General features: G+C 40.4%; 1 pseudogene; it reads right to left on the bottom strand.

Moving 5' to 3' along the window:
- Positions 1-21,915, bottom strand: part of LOC108401356 (tissue alpha-L-fucosidase pseudogene) — a 31,196-nt pseudogene extending 9,281 nt beyond the window's left edge.
- Positions 21,916-24,927: the final 3,012 nt, after the last annotated feature.

Raw genomic sequence — 24,927 nt, 5'->3', positions numbered from 1 at the left:
GGTTAGCAATTGCTCATAATGTCAGTGCTTTTGGAAACTTTTTACAGTCATCTTACTGTTTTTATTTCAAAAATAAAACTTAAAAGAGCTTGAAAAGTGGGTTTTTAGATGATCACGCAATGGCCTGATTTCAGCGGTTTCAGTTCTGTGCTTTTTACTTTATTTGCACCCACTGAAATAACCAAAATTAATCCATATCTGAACAAAGACTGTGGATACAAATGAGCCCTAACTTCCTCGACTACTCGGTGCAGTGCACTAGCTGAAGCGTTTAGAATGCGTTGGCCCTGGGAGGCAGAGAAGTTAGAGCAAACAACATATGGGCTTTAAAATTTGCAACTATCCAAGAGAGAGCAGGAAAGCTATTTTCATTTTACTTGTTCTTTTTTTTTCTCCAGAAGATGAATTATTTCTCATCCCATTTTATTTTCATCTTCAGAACTGGATCGTGAAAGAGCCGGGTCGATTTAAAACTACTGGTGAGTTTACAGCCCTGCCCAATGATTACCTAATGCATTTGTGTCATCTGCTTTCCTTGTTGCATGAAAACACACTAAGGAAATGTGTAAGTCCACTGAATTGTTCCCAATTCTTTTATTCACCTTTCAGCATGCTAGTTCCTTCCCGTGGCATTGATATCATTATGCATTTGTCAAAGATAGGCTGTCACTTTAGGGCCTCTATTATGTGTAAGAATTGGCAGCAAATTTTGCCACTGGGATTTGCTTATATCCTCTGTATGTTATTGTACTTCTTTGGCATTCAGCAAATTCCGTACACCCACTTCTTTGATGTTTGTTCCAGCCCCTAAATGTGGAAACAATGACTGAAATTTTGGATCAAAGGATCCTGCTGATGGCTGGCAACATATTACTCTGGTAATTCACTAGAATAGAGAATACCTTCTCCCTCTTCTCCACCTAAAATCTAAACCAATAATTGCCTAAGAACAACTCTGGCTTTCCCAATGCAAAGGCACAGGATGAAGTTACAAAAAACAACTAGAAGGTTTTGGGAAAAAAGAAATAGACCAAATTAGATGGTGAAATTGAAGTTCCTGGTCATTTCTAGCTTTTAGAGTAAGCTAACTACCCGATTGGTTTGCCCATTTCTTGTTACTGGTCTGGTTTGGTCTAACACTTCTACTGAGGCAGGTTTTCTTCAGGTTTGGAAAAGTCTCCAGATCTAATTTCTCTATAATGTCGGCTGTACAACAACAGGCCAGCATGTTTTTAAATGACTTTTTAGAAGAAGAGTTAAAGGGTTCGTGAATTAAGGAACTATAAAAGTAATTGAAAGGCAAAACAAACAAAACAAAACAGAGCTCCCAAAATTTCAATAAGTTACTTTTGCAAACTAGAATTAGCTGTCTGTAACACATTTTCAGTGTTTGTTTTTGCTTTACTCCTGGAGTGCCAGTGTAAATAATTACTTCATTCAATTTATTTCACAGGTCAACTTTGACTCATAAAAACATTAAAGCAGGTAACCCCCCACCCCCACCCCAGGGATGTTGGGAAGACAGATGAGCAAATAGATATGAAACTCTTGTGAGCTCTTTGAGGAGAGAAAAAGCACTTTATAAATCCAGAATATTGTACGGTTATGTTTCCACTTCACTCCGCTTGGTGTCCAGAATGTGCTAGTTATAATTAATATACAATGTTGGGAATCATTATAAAAGTACCATGCTCCTTTTAAGGAGAGTGAAAAAGGTAATTGTGTTTGGAGAATCTCATCCTGTGTAAATTGGAAGAATTCCCAGGAGAATGCTGTAATTGAGAACTGGGCTGACTGCACTCAATGGAGAAGAGAGTCATCTTAGCATGATAGCCTGTGTTCAATCAAAAGGCAGAGCACCAAGGAGGTACCATGGCAGCCCTTAAAATGCCAGTTTCAGATTGCCTAAGTGGGACGTTTTTACTGCCAGACGTATGCAACAGTGACATCCAGTGGTTACAGAGACAATTACAAGTATATCTCATAAAATAGAAAATCAGTTTTATACTATAATCAAATATTCTATATTGTCAAATGTCTACATTCTTTATCTGGCCACAGTGCAAGTCAATAACTCAGGTTGGATGCCCAATAAAGTAAAATGCACTCTGTTTATTTACTAAGCAGTTCCCAAGATCCGTTGTTCTGTTATTGTTATTTTATTGCTTTTTAATTTTACTCAAATTTTAGTGGATCTGTTCTCTAAGGGTCCCTCTGACCCACCTAAGCACACTTATGTGTTTTTGCAGCTTAAATGAAACTGTGTACATACTGTACACACAGCAGAACTGGAAACAGCACTGAATGCCACTGGTAAATCCTCCAGGGAAGGCATCTGTGACTCTATTCTTACAGAATTGCTCTAAGTTAAGATTTTTTCCAAGTCATTGAAGAAGAGAAAGAAGGAGTGGAAAGAGAAAGAAAAAAAAAGGAAAATTAGGAAGAGGAAGAAGGAAGGAAGACAGGGAGGGAAGAAGGAGAAGAAAGGGCAGGACTACTCATTGATCTTTAATAAGTTTTGGCAATAGGTCCATTAATGTGGTGATATACCTAAAGAGGGAATTCAAAGAGATATTAGCCTCAAAAAAAAAAACTTCTTTTAAATTGCATTCCTTCAACTGCCTGGCAATTAACTAAGATTTAAAAAATCATTTTCATTAAAAAAATTCCAAGAACAGCTGCTGCTTCTTTAGAGTACCTAGTAGAGTGCCATTTGTAAGAGAATGCTTAAAAAGTGTCCACCTCCCCATGTTGGGGAAGAACTCTCAACAGTAGCCTGTTAGGTCACCTTGACCTGTAAATTATTTATGTCCATGTCAAAAATGAGCCCATCAGGTGACTGCTTCCCAGCTTCCCAGGTGGCACCCCTTCAGAGAAACTGTATCTCATGGCAAGCTGTTCCTCAATCTCACTCCCTCATCTTGGGGATTTTCCCTTCAACTGCCTGTCTCTTTAAAATTCTTAAGATGGGAAGAACTTTAAATCATGCTTTCACTTCCTCCTTATTAGAGGAGGAGAAAAAAATCAAACAAAACATCTACCCAAATCCAATAAGAAAATCAAGACATAACTCCACAAAAAGTTCCAAATGCCATTTAGCTATTATATCCCCACTGTACCCCGAGGGTAGAGATGAAAGAACATCACGGAAACTGTATTGCATTGAAGGAGCATGTGTGCAGGAAACCTGTGATTTACATTAGGCAAGGACTACTAGGACAAGAGATGGAGATGGTCTCCACTAGGAAAGCACTCCTATTTGTGTCAGGCAGAGTTAGAGAAGACGTGTGCTGAAACAGAGCAGGTAACTCTGCAGCCTTTTGCCAGGTTTGTTTGCTTTATGAGGCTTTTGAACTGCAAACTGGATTATCCAGATTCTGGAGCCGAAGAATGCTGCCGTCCTATCACTGCTCTCACAGGATCTCCACTGAAAGATTCCTCTGGTTTCTTGCTTCTCTGAGTCAGTCTAGCAGCAAGGCTTTGTACAGAGGGAGTAACTGGAAAATTAGCATGTCCATGTCTCACTTCTCCTTTCAGTGCTGCAGCAGTCTGGCTGGCTAGCTCTTATCTTAAGCACCCTGGAACCCTGATTAGATGAAATCTGGAGTCAAGCCCCGGAACCCTCCAGAGTGAAGGCAGAACTTCCCCTTGACATGCCAGGGCCTCATGCACCAAGATAGCTTTGGCCACCGCATTACCACCTCCTGCCAGTCTGAGGAGCAAGAGGCTGGCATGAGGAATCAGTTCCCTACTTTTCTTCCCAAAGAAAAACCTGCCTTGCAAAGCTTTCTTCAGTGTTTCAGGACCACAAAAGCAGTTATGTGATTGCATATCCCCTCCTGGTTTACAGCTTTGGGTGTAGTTTTACTGCAGAATATAATCCAATAATCCATTTAATTTCTTTACAGAGATGTTTTATATATATATACAGGTGGCATTTGGATAGAATCACATGCCATAAACCTGTCTGCTCCTATCCGGGTTCAGAATACAGAAAAAGAATCTGTTTTACAGACATTCCAGAATTTTTACATGGTCAATTGGCTGGTTTTGTATTCTGGAACATATCAGAGCATCTGCAGGAAAATATATATATAAATTCTATAAAATGGTGGCAGGATTTCTGATTTACTGATAGTGCTGGTTTGAATTTTCACAAAAATATTTAGCTCTAGGACAATGCATTAGGCGTATTCTTAAAGGTAAATAACTGCAGCCAATAAAAGTTCTGCCTATAAAGGGTCCCATCTCCTACTAGTTTTCTGCACTGAGAATTACTACCAGTATAATCATGGCTCCCTGCACACTAATATTTCCTCTGATACAGTATGATCAATGTTGTGGAAAAACATTTATTATATTTCTTCTAGCTACTTAAAGGCATTACTGAATTATGGGCATCGCAAAACGAATCCACTGTGCATTTTTTCTTTATGTGACGTTTTTACAATCTTCATTTTCTGCTTTGCAGCCACTGAGCTATAGAGATCCACACTTTGTCCCTCTTACAACTGCCACTGGGGCCACCCTCTCCTTTCTGCTTTATTACATCTGAAATGCACTTCATATGATAACATTCCTTTTCATTCTGTGCCAGACTCTTATTTGAAAGGAAGAAGTTATGAAAGGAATTGAACAATCAGTGTTGTTAATAATAGATAATAATCTCCTTCTTTAACAAAGGTGATGAAGTTTAGACTGAGAAAAGGACAAGGGGAGGAGATGATATTTTACAGAATCATTCCAGAAGAGCTGATGGACTCTGAATGGGTGTGAGTTTTGCGGTTTTGACATTTAACAATTTTATGAACATCTTTGCTTATTATGCACCTTAATCCACAGGATCTGCAGCGGGAGAAGGTGTCCAGCTAACAGCCCTTGTCTCAGGCCCTGACAGAGGATGAATCAATTAGCAAGAGAAGCAATGATGCAAATGCTCCAGGGTCACTCGGGATGCTGTTTGCCTTTCTGATAGAGAAAGCACACCATAAATAACATCACACCTCAGGAAATCATTCCGGGAGGGCCCAGATGCCGGCGGGGCTGCTGCTGCGGACGGAAGGAATCATTTGCTTATTGTGTGTATTTCCCTCATCTCAGTCAATGGAGGATTTGTAGTAAAATCAAAGTATTTAAAAGGAGGACAGTATGTGGTAATGGAGGCACGCTTAGTAATTTTTTTAGTACCAGAACGTGATTTATGACCCAGAGTTACAGCCAACTTTATTACAAAAATGACTTCACCCATAATAACCTTATTCAGGGCTCCCTGGAGAATGATGCAGTACCCAACAGCATTATAACCTAGCAAATGTTCACAAACAATTCCTGTTTCAGTCTCATTTCTGCCTCCCCTACCCAGAAGCAGGCTTCCCCTTTCCCCCCCAGGCAAGGTTTTGTGCCCTTTCTGTGGGGATTTGCCTGGATCAGGCATTTATAAGCCAGGCCACATCTCAGTCCAAATCTTGGCCCTGAGGAATAATGAGCAGAAGACACCCACTCACCCTCTATTTCCTCCCTGCAGAACCACCTGTCTCCTGCACCCCCACCTACTCCTGCAGAGCTCAGCCCCCACCACCTGGAAGGGGCTCACTGAAGCTCCTCCCTGCTTCTAATTGCCATGGTAACCACTGGCTGCCGTAAAACTGCCAGGGCTGGGTGTGCACGCAGGGTCCCCTGGGCGTACCAGGATCCAGGAACTAGCCCTCCATCTTATTAAACTCTGGTGTCAGTTCCCAGCAACTGTTTTAAATTTACACCCTCAGAGTGGCTTAGAGGGATTACATGTCCATTTGCATTAAAACAGTTTTCTGTCATTAAACTGCCATACAATAAGCTTCCTTGGGACAAATTAATAAGCTCTAAATATCATCAAGTAGAAGTTCACTTCACCAAGACTGCCAGTAAGGGGGGCAGAAGGAAGTGGCTGCTCAGACATCTTAGCCCAGGAGAAGTATAAGTGCCAGCTAAGAAGGGGTTCTTGTCCTGTTTCTTCGCTGTGAGACAAGTGGTTCTGATTAAGGGCTGATCTGGGCGGGTTGGTGGCATTCTCCCGACTCACCCGAATCCTGCTTCATTTCTTATTCCCTACTCCAAATATGCCTTTACCCTTAACTTCAGCTGATGGGCCACTGGCCCCTGTACTCTGTGATGGGCCGTGTCTCCATCTCACTTGCTTTACCTTGTGGTCTCTGTCCTTGAGGAACTTGTGTGCATCTGAGTCGCCCAGGAACAACATGCACTCAGCACCGGACCACACGTAGCTGGAGGAAGTGCTCTGCATTCTGAAATGCCTGGACAGTTGTTACAGGACTATCTGGGCCATCAGTGAGGGGCCCAGACCCTAGGACTCTAGTTCTGAGCAGGAGCACCTTACTTGGGTCATCTAGAAGTAGAACAGGAACAGGGAACAGTTAAGGCTGGATTGTCCCTGCTCACAAGGCTTGCCAACAAGCGCCCTTAAAAATATATATGTGTGTCTACGTAGAAATAATTTTTTTCAAAAACAAGTAGAACTCCCAAACCTTCTTCTACATAAAAGAGGAGGTAAGACTGGCTGCTAGACAGGCATCCTGATCCACAGAAACTATGAGCTCATTTCTGGGTAGTCTTAACAGGGGACAGTAATGTATTATTGAGACACTGCTATATTTAGGAATGACAAGATGGGCATTATTAATAGATTAGTTGACATTAAGGCAATTACCCCTACCCTTATTACAGTTTGTGGAATCACAGAGAAAATATTGGCTGAGGCCTTTTTTTCCCTAGAGTTACCCAATGATACAGCATTTTATTTCATGCTAGATCCCAGCTTTGACATTAGATACTTAGCCATAGAATGATTCCAGTAAATCATTATAAATGCATTATAATAAAGATGTTATGAGCTATCAGATATTAACCCTCAACCCCTAAAGAGAGATAAATAGTCCAGTTGCACGATTCCCACTTTTGTTTCATAAGAAATAAGCTTTTGCAAAGAGCAACTGACTAATGAATTATAAAATGGTGTGTTGAGCTCAGATAATTAAACAATGCATTTTAGTGTCTAGTGCAGGATGAACACTAAATCATACACAAATAAACAGAGAAAAAACCTAAACCTCTAGCCCAATTCCTACTTTTGAATTACATTAAAAGTTGGCCTACAATCCAGAAATGGGTCAACTCTTTTCTCATCTGATTAGAAGGGCATATCAGTATAAGATCAAGACACAGCAGGTAAACTAAATCAGGAGTCAGAACAAGAACTTTGGAGGGGCTGATTTCAGATAATCCACAAGGTTATTTTTTTTTTTTTGAGAGGGCATCTCTCATATTTATTGATCAAATGGTTGTTAACAACAATAAAATTCTGTATATGGGACTCAATGCACAATCATTAATCAACCCCAAGCCTAATTCTCAACAGTCTCCAATCTTCTGAAGCATAATGAACAAGTTCTTACATGGTGAACAAGTTCTTACATAGTGAATAAGTTCTTACATGGTGAACGGTGCAAGGGCAGTCATATCACAGAAACTTTCGGTTTTGATCACGCATCATGAACTATAAACAATCAAGTCAGATATGATTACTCATTTGATTTTTATACTTGATTTATATGTGAATCCCACATTTCTCTCTTATTTTTTTTAAATAAAATGCTGAAGTGGTAGGTAGATGCAAGATAAAGGCAGAAAACATAATTTAGTGCTGTAAGAGGGCAAATGTAGATGATAAGGTCTGTGCCTATAGACTAAGTATTAATCCAAGCTAGACAAGGGCAACAAAACATCCACGGATGCAGAAGATTTCTCTCAAAACACGGGGGGTGAGGTTCTAAGCCTCACCTCTGTTGATCCCCAATTTCTCACCTGATGGCCCCCCTGTGACTGTGCCTGTCTTAGGTTGTTCCTCCCTTGAGGAATCTTACCCATCTCTGGCTAACCAGCCATCTTCCAGGGCCATACAGGGAAATGTAAAGTTGGTAAGTGAGAGAGAAGCAATATTCTTTGAAAAGGTTAGCTTTTTACTTCTTTGCAGATTTATGCCCTGTGGCTTCTATGCCCAGCACTTGTCTTGAGGTATCTTTACCACTTGGAAGAATTATGACACTCTGTAATTTTCTATATGAGGCACGAATTCTACTAAAGGGTTGTAATTAGGAAGGAAGAAGAAAAGCTACAGAAGTAGCAGACGGAAGAAAACATGGGATGATTATTTCTTTGACATAATTTCTTGTAGAGTAACATAAGCATGTATAGGTCACAAGATTATTTTAATGGAAATTTTACACAGAGATTACTTTTCTTCCCTGAGTTTTTAATGGGACAAAAAATCTAGAAGGGACTGAAGGCTTTCACTTTTCCTTATACTTTTCTATTTTATCTCTGAACTCGTAGTAAAACATATTCATGGGCGGGGAAGGGGCTAAAAAACTGAGGTACTGATGGTGGTCTTGGCCTCTGTAGTGCTGGAAAGACAAATGGGAGGTGGAGGAGTGGGGAGGCGGGGTTGGGCTCGCACCTTTGTCCTCAGGTACGTTACCATGCCTGGCAGCGCTCCACCTACTGGTTAACTTTGAATAACTAAGAACCTTTCCCTTCCAGCAGCCCATATATGGGACTGGTTTGGCATTGTCTGGCCTTTCTGGCATGTCCCGGATTTGTCACAAAATTGGAAGCTGCACTTAAACACATTCTGAATGTGTTTTGATCTTCCAACCCTCAAACACGTGGTGACCACTTTGAGGCAGTCTTTAGTTTCCTGGTCAAAGCACAACACTAATGACTGCATGGCCAAATCAGAATGGCCCGGACTTTGTGTGGGCAATGACCACCTGTGCTGGTAGCAGAGCTTCCCCAGGACACCTGGCACATCTTTTTTTTTTTTCTCGCCAGTCCTCTCCTGTGCTCCAGTCAGGCTGGCACACACAGCCCAGGTCCTTCTCCACTTCCCTGGGCAGCCCAGCGCCCACTGCAACTGATCTTATCTTTCTAGGGCTTCTTTTCTTCAAATGTAAGATGAGGGCAATAATAATGCCTACCCAATGTGTGAACATTGAATGAGATCAGTTATATAAAGGTCTATCTATATAAAGTACCTATTATGGAGGAAGCCCACAATTAAATGATACCTATTTTTATTTTAGTTAGCTTGTATTTTTGTCTCTTGCTTCTTCTCTCTTCTGTCTTTACATCTCCCACATCTCTCTCTCTCTCCCCTCTCTCTCAACACACATGCACACACACACACACACATGCATGCACACACATTTGCAAGTCCCTGAAAACAGAAGCTCTGAGCTATTCTCTCAAGTATACTCGTCAGGGTCTAGCGCAGTGTTTTGCTTAAGATAGATGCCATAGACGCCTGCTACCCTGAACAATGTTAATAACAGCTGCTAGTAACAGTTAACACTTTCTGACCACTTAGTACGAGCTAGGCACTATACTAAGTACCACGAATTCATTTAGTTGTTTCAACAAGCCTATGAGACAAGTACTATGTTCATCCCCACTTTATGGGAAACTGAAGTTTAAAGATGTTATATAACTTGTTCAAGGTCACACCTGTTCATAAGCAGGCACCCAAGATGCAAACCCAGAATTGGCCTAGATTTGAAGTCTCAGCTCTTAATTGCCATTGTGCTGGGCTGATCTGGTCAGTTTTCTCCTCTTCTAGATTGGGCTCCAAAACAAGAGATCAGTCATGAGCACAGACCCACTCTTAGATGGATGACATGTAGGACCTTGATCTTTTGCATTCCAGGTGGTCCAGAAGAGACCACCGAATGTAGTTCACAGCTGCCCAAAAGCCACTTGTCTGAAAACCCCCAGGCCATTATAAAACCATCCAAAAAGACTTTATAATTGAACACCCCATACAATTAATTTCACTTTAAGACAATGTGTCTGAGGGAGGTGATACACTTGGTTATGTATTCAGGTTGGTGGCTACAATAGATGGAGTTGTCCTGTCATCCTGGACACCCCGGCTCACTGGCAGCCTCACTCCATCACACGGTCATAGGCAAGGGATGGGCTCCCAATCTTGGCTCAGAACAGCTGTGCTGCCTAATGGCCAAGCCTCACAAACCCCAGGCCTCCCTTAATCAAAGAAGAAAAGTAAGAAATATTCCAACTGTAGGATGAATTATCTTAGTATTTCAAGATGGACATTTTATTGGATAAAAGAAAAGGCATGGGTTTATTTAAAATGCTGCCTTCAAGTACAAGGATCTGTGGAAGAGGTTGCATAAGGTGATAATGGATTTTTGTAACCAGAGAGACACACTTAAAAAACAGCAACCAGAGCAGCTAAGACTGAGGTCTGTTGGTACAGAACACAGCTTAGCAATTTGTTCTACACTTGGCCCTCAGGTACTGCAGCCAGGAATTTGGGATCTTCCACAGTCTTCATTTCAAACCTGCTGATGCTGAGTGCTGTGGTAGACACTACAAGGGTCACCAAGTCAGGAAACCTCTCCTTCCAGGCATATGGAGGCTGCATGGCTTGGCTCCTTTGCAGTTTATGTAGGCTGTCTGAACTGCCTGTTGTGAGCAGAGATACTGTACGTCACTTCCAGGCTGAAGCGTTTGATTATCGGTGGCAGACTCTCCAGCTCACTCCTTCCTGGCAGAAGTGATCTTGAAAACATGCTAAGATGACAGTACCCAATGTCCTGGATTCCTGAATGACTTGGTGGAGCTGAGTCTTCCACAGGCCCATGTTGGAGGTATAGCATCAGTAAGAAATAAACTTTTGCTGTATTAAGCCACTGACATTTGGAGGTCATTTATTACAACAAAACCAAGCCAAAACTGACTAATCCAGAAGTTGAGTTGCTCAGAAAATACAGTCTTTCTTTCTAATTCATAAGACCCTTATCTTTTTTCAATAGCTTTATTTATTCATTCAGTAGTTTACACATTTTTTTCATCATTTTGGTACACTCTCAAATGCCAAAAATTGCCAAATGACCCTGAACTGGACAGAGTGATGGTTTTCCTTCATCCCTTGATAAATATTGCTACTGAAATAAGTGGGGAAGACAGAAGATGATAAGCTTGGCCTTTTAGAAATAACATGGCATAGTGTGATGGTGAAAAAAAAGAAAGTAAAAAAGAAAAAGAAAAAAGAATGAAAGATAAAGAATGAAAGGTAAAGAAATACAGAAAAGACAAAAAAAAAAGTAGAGAAAAGAAAGCAACATAAAAGATGGTCAATTTGTTTCAAGTTAGCTATAGCCAATTGCTCGCAGCTAAGTTTCCCTCCAAAGGCATCTCCGGGATATCCTAGACACTCAGCACCAATACATGTGCCCAGCATGCCAGGGTTCTCAAGAAATTTTGGTTGAAAGGGTAAATAAAGGAATGATTGAATCTTCATTTTATAATCTTGGAAGCATATATTACTTAAACTAGTCTGTGACTTAGATAGTCATAGACTAAATCACATAGTCTATGACTTAGTCTGTGACTTACATAGTCATAGACTAAATCACACATTTGAAAGGCAGTACAAGAAGTGACAGGGGACCTAGAAATAATTGAATTTCAATAGCTCTTCATATCCTTTAAGGCCTGAGTCCTTGAAAAGAGCAACTATGAGGTCAGAGCAATTATTCTTTGTCCTAGAAACAGGACATCACTGATGACTCAGAGTCATCTGTATAAGATAGTGTTTCAAATAAACTGGGTAGAAATGTCCCTGTTTTGCTTGCCTCTGTTTGGGCTGAACTGAGGGTGCAGTCAGTACTGATGTATCTATGGTGGCGGGGAGTGAAGTTAGGGGCACTGAATAAAATACGCTGAATAATTTACTTTTGCAAAATTTCAAATGCGGCAAGGGGTAGCCATATACCAGTGGGATAAGATGGCTGAGCTATGAGTCATTCCACTGCCGATGGCAATTGGGAACCTCCCATAGGATATTCACCTGGTTGTGGAGTAATTCATTTTTCCAGAGATACACAAAAGCATTGTGGCAAGGCTGCCCCCATTCAAGGATGCTCACAAGTGAAATCAATATAAGTTGGTTCTAAAAATATGGAAGGAAGTTAGCTTTTCTCCTAGGGGAAAGTAGGCATCAAGAGTCTCTTGTCTGTGGGTTTGTGTGTGTGCACGTGCTCACTCAAATTCAAGAAAAGTTCAGGGGTGCAGGCTTGAGATGAAACCAGAAACCAGAAAGCTGCTGCATGGCAGGCTGAAGAACAAGGACTACAACCTGGTGTGGGCAGGAGAAATGTACCACCCAGTAGGAGGGCATCTTTGTGGATCACATGGTAATAGCAGAAGTGTTGCCTGTCCCAGCTGAAGTTTTAAAGAAAAGAAAGATCTCTTGGGGTGAATATCTCTTGGGGATGAACACAAACCCTTCATCCAAATTCAAACTAATCAACTTCCACCTCTCATCTCAAGCTACATTCCTGTCCCATTTCTTATCACAGGAACAAGCACTCTTCTTGTTTCCTTGGGTAAACTACACAAAATCATGAGCTTCCCTTCTTCATTTTTCCCTTCATTCAATCTCTTCCCCTTTAAAGTGTTTCTTGGATTCATTCTTCTCTTCTCCCTGCCTGGGCATCTATCTAGCTGGTTCACCAAATTCTCTATTGCTGCCTTTCTACAGGAACTATAAGACCCACGCACAAATAATGAAATGCTGTCCCATAAAGCAAGTCAAAAATGGTAAGTGTTATAGTAACAATGTCCCTAAAGTCCTAGATTTCCCAGGCAGTTCAGATTTCATGTAATTTTATTGTTTTCAATAAAGTCAATTTGTTAAGTGCATATGTTGAAAGATAAAAATTTTAAATATCACCTAATTTTTTTTCTCGAGCATTTTTTGCCCTTTCACCTTTCTCCTCCTCTATTCAAGCAGCTGATGTGTTTCTGTTCTTTAACTCAAAGAAGGGATTAAACTTCATAAAACAGAAAAAGAGTTCTTTTTCTGACTTGAATATTTCAAAAACATAACCCCTTAGGGAAATAAAGACATTATTATTACATCAGAGGCAAAAGAGCTGGGAGCAGACATGAATACAATCTAGTTCCACCTCTTTCTCTTTACCTCTCACCAAAGAAAAGACCCCAGGATTGCTGGAGGGGGGAGAATTGGAAAGAAGCTACGTAAGCAGAGATGCTGAGGGCCCATATCCACAAAGACAGGACTCGCTTCTCATTAGCTGGCTTTGGATGTGATCAGGTTGCAAAATCCCCATAGCCATTTATGGGAGTAGAGAAGGAGGGAGAAGATCGAAAAATTAGTGTCTTTGCTTGGGAGGTTAATTCTGCTGCATTTGGTAAAATTAAAAAGCTGGAGAAATTTTTACACACACATATATAAAGCGACCTGTATTAAAATGGTTATTGTAGCATTACTTCTAATAGAAAAAAACATCCAGCAACCTAAATGTCCAGTAACAGAAGAGAGAATAAACAGAATGTGAAATTGTGATTAGACTACTGACCATTTCTATTACTAGTTACTATTGGACTATTATATAGCAATTGAAAGGAATGGGTAAGACCATAGGAAGAAACTGCAGAGGAATTTAGACCTCAGAATCCAACTGTCTAATAAACTTTATGATAAAAATATAAGTGCATCATTTTACAGATGAGAAGAAATGGGGGTCTGGAGGTTAAATGGTTTCTTAAAATCAGGTTGTTTAGGCTTCCAACCTAGTCTTTTGTCCATGAGGTCATCTGACACCCCGAGCTGCCTGGCATAGTTCTCAGTCTATTCTAGGAAGCGTAGGTTTCCCCTGTGACCTCCGAGCACACCTAACACAAAAGAACAAGGGGGCCGAAGGGGAAGAGGAAGAAGAGCAGAAAGAGAAGGTGTCCTGGTCATTGAGACGACAGTCCAGATGAAGAGCGCACTCACAGCAGGAAAGCCACACAAGCTTCCTAAGTATTACATTTCTCTTACTTCTCATATCACAGCTAAGGGGTCTCCTGATCCTCTCTGCAACTCCATTTTGTTACCAGCAAAGCAAGCAATTCAGCGAGAAGGAATTATACTGATCCCTTAAGTTCAAAATACTATCCTTGCAACAAATCACCTCTTAGCTAGACAGTCTAAGCTGTCTGGATTTCACAGTTGAAATCTACACCCATAATATAATTTTTCACCCACTATTCCCAAATCTTTTGTCTACACCCTAACATTTTCTGCTGGTTGGTCAAATTTAGAGACCATATCTGATACTTCTTTTCCAAGATGATGTTTAATTCCCAAAACTCCTATAAACATATGGGAAGAATCTTTTACGTGAGCTTTCAAGATAGGCACTAAATAAAAATCTCAACATTATATGGCAATCCAGGCATTTTTCAAAGATGGCAATCCAGGCATTTTTCAAAGATTGGGAGCCCACTGTCAGTGAGATGGCCTTGGCTCTGTCACTGTGAAAGCCTGAGGTGGGAGTAGCCGTGTCCTCACTCGGGCGCCGACCTCCCGGCACGGTCTGGTGGGCTGAACGGGAGTGGGAGTCCAGAACTCCACATCAAGTAGTAATTGAGTAACTGAATTGGGCTGTGACATTGGAAGAAACTGTTCCACCTCTAGGCTTTTCTGCAAAGGAAGAAAAAGCTGTAAAGAGAAAAGGTTCTCTGAAAAGCACACCATGTTCTGAGGGGCAAATGCTGCAGTCATTAAGGAAGCCAAAGGACACTCAGCTTCTCAGCCATGAGCATGTCATTCTGGGTGTCCCCACCTACGCTGCCAGGGGCAGGGTTTCAGAGTGTCACAGCCAGGCCATCAGAAACACAGCAACTCTCTTTCACACAAATGGCTCAAATTCACTTTTCACTTTTAAAGTAACACACTTTTTGTAATTATTAATGGTATATTCATACAACCACCCATGAGTGAAGGGCATTTCCCTCTCCCACATCTTTAATGGAAGTAATTAATGAGGTGTTAGAAATTAACAACAATTAACAGTGCATAGGAACAAGCGCAGAAGTTCAGAGACTCCCAAGAAATGTGATGTTTAGCTTTTCAGGTAGAATCTTGCCATTTCAAGGAGGAGGACACCAGAAGAATTTTCCTGTTAAAGACCTTGCCACTGTATTGACTTTTCAAATGTGGAATAACACAAATGATGGCTTTAGTAGTGTTACATCTTAACAGTGTAGATTTCTCTCATGAACTATAAGAATTCCAAACCTCAGAATGCCTCTCTTGGGCATAAATATGACTGTTCCTCCAGAACATGGGCCCAAACACCATCATTCTTTTAAGATTAAGCATGTTAATAGAAGGAACTAAACTACCTGGCACTTCTATCGACCTTATTCATTTTGCTGAAGAAGCAAAATAGTGTTACATTTTTGGCTTAGTGTTAATAAGCATTGTCAGATATGTAAAGCTGACTTGTAAGTTAGCAATTGCTTGCCATTTTTAGATTGTATTAGATTCTAGTGGATTTCTGGAAATAACTGCCACTTTGAATAATATACATAAACATAATATACATAAACCATATAAATGATAGATGTTCATGTGTATATGTTTGTTTAACTAGAGGATCTCTTCAAGTATTACTGCTACGTATAAGTAAATTAATAAGTAAACTTTCTTAACTTTATCTACCTAATAGATGAGTGCCAAAGAACATTACTTTGAGGTTTGGGTCTCCCATCCTCACAATATACATATTTTCCCATTTTATATAACACAACCAAAAGTCCTTGAGCTGAAGTCTCACATATACCCCAATGTTGAAAATAAAGTCAGAGACAGTGAGTCAAGCACAAGTATACAAATTGGTGTCCTCACCAAGGATACCCTATTAGAGAACAGGCATGGGATATATATTCTGCTTCTACCTACCAAGTAATTATAATTATAATTGCATTACCTGTAATTAGAAACATAATTAATTATATTCCTGCAGTGCTTTAGAGCTTACAAAGTACATTCACATACATTAATTATTTAACCTCATCAGTATCTGTCCTGATATCCTGTATATCATACCTGTACATACCCTGTAAGCAGGCATGGCAGAAAAAACACAGAGGGCTTTTCACTAAGGTCAAATATGTTCCTCCAGGAGGCCACTTCCTCTCTCATGATTATCTCCTTAAAGAAAATTTATGCTGAAAGTGAGAAAAGAACCCAATTTCTAGAGGCAATGATCCAAGCAACTTCCAAACCAGCACAAGCAGTTTTCAGAGAAGGAATGGCTGGAATGTGTGATAGCGGGTACCCGGCACACCTCAGCGCTCTGGTTTGGCGAGGCAGGTAGAGTCAGTTGGCAGGCCCTGAGCCTCAGTCCGTGTTTTAGTGGGTAAGAGTCATTCACAAAATGACAAACTTTGGAAGCAAATACCTCTTGCACATTTAGGATGTGCATGTTGTTGGGAATGCAGAGAGAGAGTCTGAGCTCTAAAGTTTGAGAACCCCTGTCTTAAAAGAAGAGGCATTTGAGCAAAGTCAAAGAGGGACTAATGAACTTCCAGGAGGTGGCCCTTTAAAACTGGTGGGTTTCAGGCACCTAGAGAGGAGTAGCAGGTACTTCAAGGGTAGAGACAGTGAGAACAGAGGCCTGATCCAGAATGTAGTCTGGGAACAGCAAGGACTTCCAAAGGCCAGCAGCTAGAATGGCTAAAGAGTTGTTGGAAATCAATTTCCAAGTAAGAATAGTAGTAATAACAGTTTACACCGAGTCCTTATTATATGCAATTGGATTTCTAGAAGCTTTATTTACAGGAATTCTCTTTTTCTATTCTCACAACAACCCTATTTAGAAAAAAGTGTTATTAGGTGATCTCCATTTAAACAGGAGGAAAATGGAGGCTTGGAGAACGTAAACTGCTCACACGACCTGGGCTTGAATGTTCAAAGCAATGAGGACACAGACGGAGGTTTAAGCTTGGTAGCACCAAGATCACAGCCTGACTTTAGGGCTATTTGGGAACCATACAGAGGTGACTGTCACCCAGACTGTCAGAAAGAAGACCAGTTCTGTGGCTATAACCCAGGAAAGAGGGGGGAGAGAGCAAGGACTGGAATTGGAGCAAGGGAATGAAAAGGAAGGGGCAGATTCCAGACAGTACTGGATCCAAGGAGCAGGACCTGGCAAGAGGTGAGATGGAGGGGGCAAAGGAGAGGCTGGAGTCCAAAACCATCCCAGGAGCTGAGTCTGGGAGGAAACGGGGGTTAATAACCAAAGGAGAGAGCTCCAGTGGTCACAACACACACAGCCCCCTCTTCTTCACATTGAATTTTATTTATCCATACTTCTATACTAAATACTGTTCTAAGAGTTTTACACAGTTCAGTTCACTTAATTTTTACAACTACCTTAAGAGGTCATCACTATTATCCTTCCCAATCTACAGATGAGGAAATTGAGACACGGAGTAACTTGCCTGGTATGGGCAGCCCTTCTTATTCTACTCTCTGGACATAATAATAGCACAGGCATCTTCTCAGTGATTGGGGTATTTGTCCTCAAAAGAATTCAAATAGTTTTCTTTCAAACTTGGAAGCAAATGTAGAGCAGCAGGTTAACTACTGCAGTAGTTCACAAACTTTTGTATGTACCAGGATTTCCTGTGGAGCTTCACACATATTCTAGCGCTGGAGCTCCAGACCCTGAGATCAGAATTCTGTTGGCCTGGGCGCAGCTTCTACTGTTTGTTGTTTAAAGCTTTCCCAGGTGCTTAGCATGCAGGCAGCTCTGAGACTTCTGAGGTACCCAGTCGATAAGCATGTACTGCTGACCTATGACGTGGAGGTGCTGTGCTCCACACGTGGTGGGTCCAAGGATGGGCAAGATGCTGCGCTGGTCCTCGGAGTTGGTATCTTCCAGGATCTGCCTGAGACTAAGAAAGAAGATGGAAACAATCTGGGGGAGCAGAGTATTCATGGTAAATTCAGCCAACAACCCAGAATTAATCCTTGGAGCCTGCTAAGAGAATCAGGGAGGACTCAAGAAGGACAGTGTTTATACTTAATAAAGCAGATAAGGAACCAGTCAGATTGCTGGGTAAAGTTACGCTTCCCCTTCAGAGGTCAACTAGTGTAGACCAATTTGTCAGCTTCTGTCTTCCTTCTCTGCAAGAGCAGCTCTGAATGGTTTACATATCCAGGCCTAGGTCAGGCCCTGGCGCCTACACCATTGACGGTGGGGCATGTTTCTCTCTTGGCCAATGGGAAAAGAAGGAAAACATTTCAGCAGCTGCTAAATCCCAGTGTCTTTATTTGAACTTCCCTGGACCAGGCAAGTTAGTGGTATTTATGGCTTAAAAGAATTTCCATCTGTAAGCTTATCTTCTTGTTAAAAATCAGCCATTCCCTATCCAAAACAGTCAAAGACAATAAATCAATACTTAAGAAGGAAAGACTTATCTCTGCATATAGGAATCTCTATGGTTGCTAACATACTATTTTTCTTTTAGTAAGGAGGCATTATAAGAGGTCAAATGATCAGCAGCAGGAGTGAGTTTCCCTTCGACTGGATATACAGAAGGCATGGAAATGAGATCAGATGTTGTCCAAGCTAAGGGAGGAAGAACTAGGCTAACATTTCCCGATGAATTCCAGGGCCTTGTCAGGGCTTCACCTCTCCCAAATGATGCACATTGGTGCTGCTGCTCTTCTTGACTGATTCTGCCAGTTGATGACTATCCTCTCCAATCTGGTTCCTTTGTCTTTCACAGAAACAGAGGTGTCAAAATAAGAAAGTCTCACTTCTGCACACAGAACGGATGTACAGTTCTGTCATTGCCACTGAGGGAATGACAGCACAGTTTGGTGGCAGTCAACTGGTGCAATAAGCTGCTAGTACTTTATCAAAGTATAAAAAAATTACTATTTAATGCCCACTGACTCCAAAATCTCCTCTTCTGAGAGGACTCTGCACCCTTCCTATCCACGCCTGGACCCAATCCTTCTACCCTAACACACAAGTTGTTCCCACTCCACGCCCTCATTATATAACATGAGTTGGGGTGTCATTTTACCACTGTTCAAGGTCAACCTTACTCATAGGTACAAGAGAAAGAGTCCATATAAGTAGAAGGCCTTTTACTACCAAATATGTATACTGATCAAGTTGTCACATTATCTGAAATGATTTCCTTTCTGATAATTTCTGAATAATCTTTGGAAATTTTTTCTTTTGGAAAAATTTAGGAGGATTATTCACTTTCTCAGAACATCATTTAAAACACATATAATCTTGGTTTGGGTTCCACATCTCAGACCACTTTCTATTATTTATTCCCCATGTACAGCAATTTTTCCAATAATAAATAATAGTAATAATATACACACACAGAATAGAATTGGAAACCTGCAAGTCATGTTCACTGAAAGTATTGATTCTTGTCAAGCACTGTCCCATGTGGGCAGATTGGCCCTTAACCTCTGGTGTTAGAAGTGGCTGCTTTTCTAGGAGTGCTCTTGGAATCGTCCGCAGTACAGAGCAGGCTGAGGAGTCAGGAAGAGAGGAATGAGCTGTCATCGGCAGACGTTTGTTCCAGAGGAAATCAAGCATTCACACAGGGTTGCTTTCTTTCACAAAGGGAAATGCATGTTGCTTAGAACCCTCCAGAGCTCCAAGGGAAATGTGTATGATTCTTTTCCCCTGACAAAGTTTTCTCCCACCCTCTCCCCTTTCCTTGGGAAATTGACAAGATACAGAAAAGTTAAACTCTCACATTCATACTTCCCAGAGATAACAACTGCTAACATCTGGTCATATTTTCCTCCAGAGTTTGCTTTTTTTCATATATACTTGAGATTCCAAACTCTGTCCTCTTCAACCAGTCCCCTCCCACATGCCCAAGGGTAACCACTTTCCTGAGCTGGATGTGGGCCCTTCCAGTCTATTAAAAGTATATGGGTTTTATACATTTATGCATGCCACAAGTAATAGGTAGTATTACTTTCTATATTTGTCTTGTTATTTAATAAATGGCATCATTCTTTATAGTGTTTGCAACTGGCTTCTTTTTTCCTATTTAACATGAGGTTTTGGAGATCTATCCATGTTGACGTATATAGATCTAGTTCATCCCTTTTTGCTGTGTATATATCACATTTCAAATCCACTCCTGATGGATATTTACGTTCTTTCTGGAGTTTTTCACTATTTTCTACAATGCTGCAACAAACATTCCTGTACATGTCCCTTTGTACACACATGGGGTTTTTGCAGGAAGCATACTCAATAATGGAATCTACTGGCCTAGGGTATGCACAATTTCTGTTTTACTACAGTATTGCCAAAAGATTCCCAAAGGACTATACTGATTTACATTCCCACCAGCAGATGTGATGGGACCATTTCCCCATATGCTGGCCAAACCATGATATTATTGGATGTTAATTTTTTTCTAATTTGATAGTTAAAAAATAATGGCTAAGTACTGGTTTTATTTATCATTTAGAAATTATTACTATCTTCTTATTAGTAAGTTTACCTATCTTTTCACAAGTTTATTTGCAGTAATAGTTTTATCATAACCTTTGTTTATTTTTCCATTAGATTATTGTTTGCTTATTACAACTTTGCTAGGATTCTGTACCCTGGATAGTAGTCTTTCCCATATTACATGCATTGTAAATAAGTATTTTCTTATTTTGAATTGGTAATATACTCACAAAGTAAAACATTACAAAGAGTTATAAAGCTATTCCCCTTCCTCTTTTAGTTTGCCTTCCTGGAGAAAAGTGTTCTAGTGTACCGCTCCAGAGAGTTCTGTACATATGCAAAAAGTGGTTTATATGTTCCTCTACAGTTACTTTTTATAAATTTGTAAGATAGCATAATATTAGTTCTGCATCTTGCTTTTTCACTTAGAAATAGCTTAAAGATCATTCTCTGTTAGTTTATATTTCTTTTCTTTCCTTTTTTTTGGCTCCAGATTTTTCTCTGGTATTGATGGGTCTGGATCTCTAACAGTTTCCTATGATTGACAGTTAGGTTACTTATAATTTTTTGTTATTGAAAATGGTGCTTCAGTGACTACTCTTACACATATATTATTTCATACATATATAAATACCTATAGGATAAATTCTCAGAAGTGGAAGTACTAAGTTGAAATTTGTACCTTTTTTAAAAATAGGTATTACCAAATTTTTCCCTGTAAAGACCATACCAATTCACACCCCCACCAGCAATGTTTGTGTCACTTGTCTTTTTAAAAGATTAGCATAATAGTAACAGATAATTTTTATTAAGTGCCTATTGTAGGCCAGACATAGTCTTAAATCCATTACATCTATTTTTAAGAAAGCATTATGGAAATGTCAAACGCAAATACAAGAAAAGAAGTTAATGAACTTCCATTTACCCTTCACCCAGCTTTGATAATTAAGAACATGGCAATCTTTTATCTACACACCCATCCCCATTTTCTTCTCCACACACCTGCTGGATTATTTTAAAGGAAATACCAGGTATTGTAGCATTTCATTCATAAATATTTCAGTAGTATCTCTCAGAGATAAAGATTTTTTTTAAAGTAACCACAGTGTCATTACCATGCCATAAACACTAACAATAACTTTTTATGATCACTTAATAACCAGTCACTACACAAATTTCCCAGTTGACCCACAAACATCCTTTTACAAGATGGTTTCTTTGAATCAGAATCCAAACAAGATCTGCACCTTTCATTTGGCTGCTGTATCTCTTCAACCTCTTTTCATCCCTAACAGCCCTCCTCCCTTATTTTCTCACCATTTATTTATTAAAGAAAAGTGTCAGGGGGTTAAAAGGTTCAAACTTTTAGTTATAAAATAAATAAGTCCTGGAGATATAATGTACAGCATGGTGACTATAGTTAATTCTGCATTACATATTTGCAGTTGCTAATAGAGTATATCTTAAAAGTTCTGATCACAAGAAAAAAGAATTGTAACTGTGTGGTGACTAGACTTACTGTGGTCATCGTTTTACAATATAAACAAACATCAAATCATTATGTTGCACCCCTGAAACTAATATAAGTATGCCCATTATATCTCAAATTTTTTAAAGTTATTTGTTCTGTTCAATTTTAGTTTAACATTGTTTATAAACAGTTTCATTTGTTTATTCATTTGTTTTTTTGCCATATAAAAGAGTTAAATTTTGCTATGGTCAAATTAAGAACCTCTTCCTCTATAGTGTCTGTTTTTTGGATCTTGTTAAAGAAAACCTTCCCTACACCAGAGATTTTTTTTCCACATAGTTTTAGACTTATGTGTTTTACTTTTTAGGCCTTTAATCTATCTGGAAGTTATATTTGTGCATGGAATAAAGTAGGAATCTCATTTTATTTTTTTCCATGGGGTGGGCTCATTTTCTACCCTTTCTTCGTTGATTTGCAATGTTACCACTGACAGAAACTAAATTGTAGCATATGCATAGCTCCATTTACAGGCTCTCTCTCCTGTTTCATTTATCTATTTGATATATTGATCCTACTCTAATATCACACAGTTTTAATGACTATAGCTTTGCAGTAGTTAGGACAAATGTTTTCGAAATTTTTAATATGCAATAAAAATCAGGCTAATCAGAGCCATGATATGTCCAAACAACAATGGACTTTGGTTTAGGGGGGAAATGACATTTTAAAGGCTGTTGGAACGGAAGTGGGAGGCCAGGTAGTGCTAACAGATAAAATTTTAAAGTTAGATTTACTTTGTTAGGAAAGTTTTCATGTAGTTCTTGTACAAGTACAGTACCGTGACAATGTCTTCTGAGGTCTCAAAAGATTTTATTATTTCCTCACCTTCTTGTCTCCCTCTGTCCCCCTCCACCTGGGTTGGCACAAGGAAGTGGAGAGAGAAAGCTCATGAATCCAGGAGGTAGGTGAGGGTAAACACACAAATCTTTGGTTTACAGAGTAAGAAAAAGAGGCCCAGAAGCAGAAGAAGGTCAAGCCACAAGTCACAGGACTCTTGCTATTTGCTGTCCTGCCAACTACTAAACTTAGTAGATTTAAATGCTTCAAAGATCCAATAGCTGACGGGTCATGATTAATTCATCAGATACCTACTATCTGACCAGTTTTGAAACTGAGGGATGGCAGTAGTGAATGTACCGATCAGCAATTAGATGAGAAAAGAGTGTTCTTGCTACAAGGAAAGAACATGCAGAGCCCCAGCAGCAGACCCGTCTTAGCTTGTACCCTGCCTAGGTGTGAGCACCACTCCACAAAAGCAAACACTGCTTACTTCTCCCCAAGGCTCCAAAGACCTTTGCACATCTTAGTAAGGCTAATTAAATAACGTTTTGATGGAAAGCATAAATAGGTCCAGAATCAAGGAAAATACCTTAGTAAAAATTAATGCAGGGCACAGCAAAGCATCTGAAATGTGGTTTTTATATGTTGTGCAGAGAAAAAGATCTGTTTGAGTTTTCTAATCTCTAATTTGGTGAAACCCAAAAGATAACAGGCAATCTCACAACCAAGATGGGCAAAAGGGATTCTGTCTCTGTGGAAACATTAAGAGGAACCAAAGTAGAAAATCAACTAATATTATATTTTCTACATGATATAGACTGAAGAGTGGTGCTGCCAGTGATCCCTCAGTGCAGGGAAGTAAGACTTCCATCTGGCAGCATAAGACCAATGGATAGGACTCTTAATCATTCATCCAACAAATACTGCTCTCTACCCATTCTGAAGAATCCATCCCAGACAAGGCATACATGTGCTGTGTCTTTCATGGGATTTCCATTCTAGAACTGAAAAGGGAAATAACAAGTATAAAATAAATGGCAAGCTGCAATGCCTGGATGAAGGACACAAACAAAGGCCTGAGACAGACACCAAACACAGAGAACCTATGTCAGGTAGTGGATAGCTTATCCAAGGAGCAACATTCACACTGAGACATAAGGGAGGCAAAGGATCTGGCTAAGCAAAGACCAGGGGGAAGAAGTTCCAGGCAGGTGAACGGGCCCTGCAATGGGCAGAAGCTTGGCTGGTGGGGGAGCTGAGACAAGAACAGCAAGAAGGGGGCCTGGTGAATGGACTGAGGGCTCAGGGGTAGGACGCAGCAGCTGGAGACGGGCCCCAGACAGGCGTGGAGGGCCTTGTGGGCAAAGGTAATTCATTCACACTTTTATCCAAAAAGCAACAGAAACCCCTGGGCAGTTCTTAAGCAGGAGAGTGACACAATCTGATTTACATGTTACAAAAATGTACGTACTATGTGAAAAATGGATAAGAGAGCAGATGTTTAAGTGAAAAGAGATGGTGGTGGACTACGGTGGGAAAGTGAAGAGACAGAAGAATGAGAAGATTGAATCTGGAAGTGGATTCAACTAGACCTGTTGGCAGATTGTACTGAGAGGCTGAGGGAAAGGATGAAATCCAAGACAACCTTTAGGTTCTTTGTTTCAGCAGCTGGGTGGGGAAAGGCCCCTTTCACTTACCAGTACGGTGATTTAGGCAGACCGGACAAGAGAGGGCATGACATGTTTGGACACGTTAAATTTGTGGGTATATGACTCAGAAATTCAGAGAAGTTTGCTCTGGAGATAAAATTTGGGAGTTGTCAGAATACGGAAGATACTGAACATGGGGAGGAATGAGATCATCTAAAGAGCGAGTTTAGAGATGGACTAGAAGAGGGACCAGAATCAAAGTCTGAGAAGAAGCATTATTCGAGGTGAGGACAACAGCTGAGGGAGGAGCTCATGCCATGGCCCATGACGGAAGGGGACAAACAGCAGAGTGTGTTGTCATGGAAACCAAGGAGGAGAGCGTGTCAAGGAAGATGGAGGGAATGAACAACGAGAACATACTTGAGCCCAGCTCTCAGCAGCCAGGATCTCAGAAGGCTCCTGCTCCTCCCTGTGGCCTATGCACTAGAAGTTCAAAGATTCACTGTTCAAAAGGATTTGACGGCCAGAGGCCTCAGTGCTGCCCGTCAGGGGGTCACTAGCTTTGAGGGCAAACTCTGAT

Source organism: Manis javanica, chromosome 12 (assembly GCF_040802235.1).
Source record: "Manis javanica isolate MJ-LG chromosome 12, MJ_LKY, whole genome shotgun sequence".
In the NCBI taxonomy this organism is placed as follows: domain Eukaryota; kingdom Metazoa; phylum Chordata; class Mammalia; order Pholidota; family Manidae; genus Manis; species Manis javanica.
The sequence above is the reverse complement of the archived record's forward strand: the minus strand, read 5'-3'. Positions and strand labels throughout refer to the sequence as shown.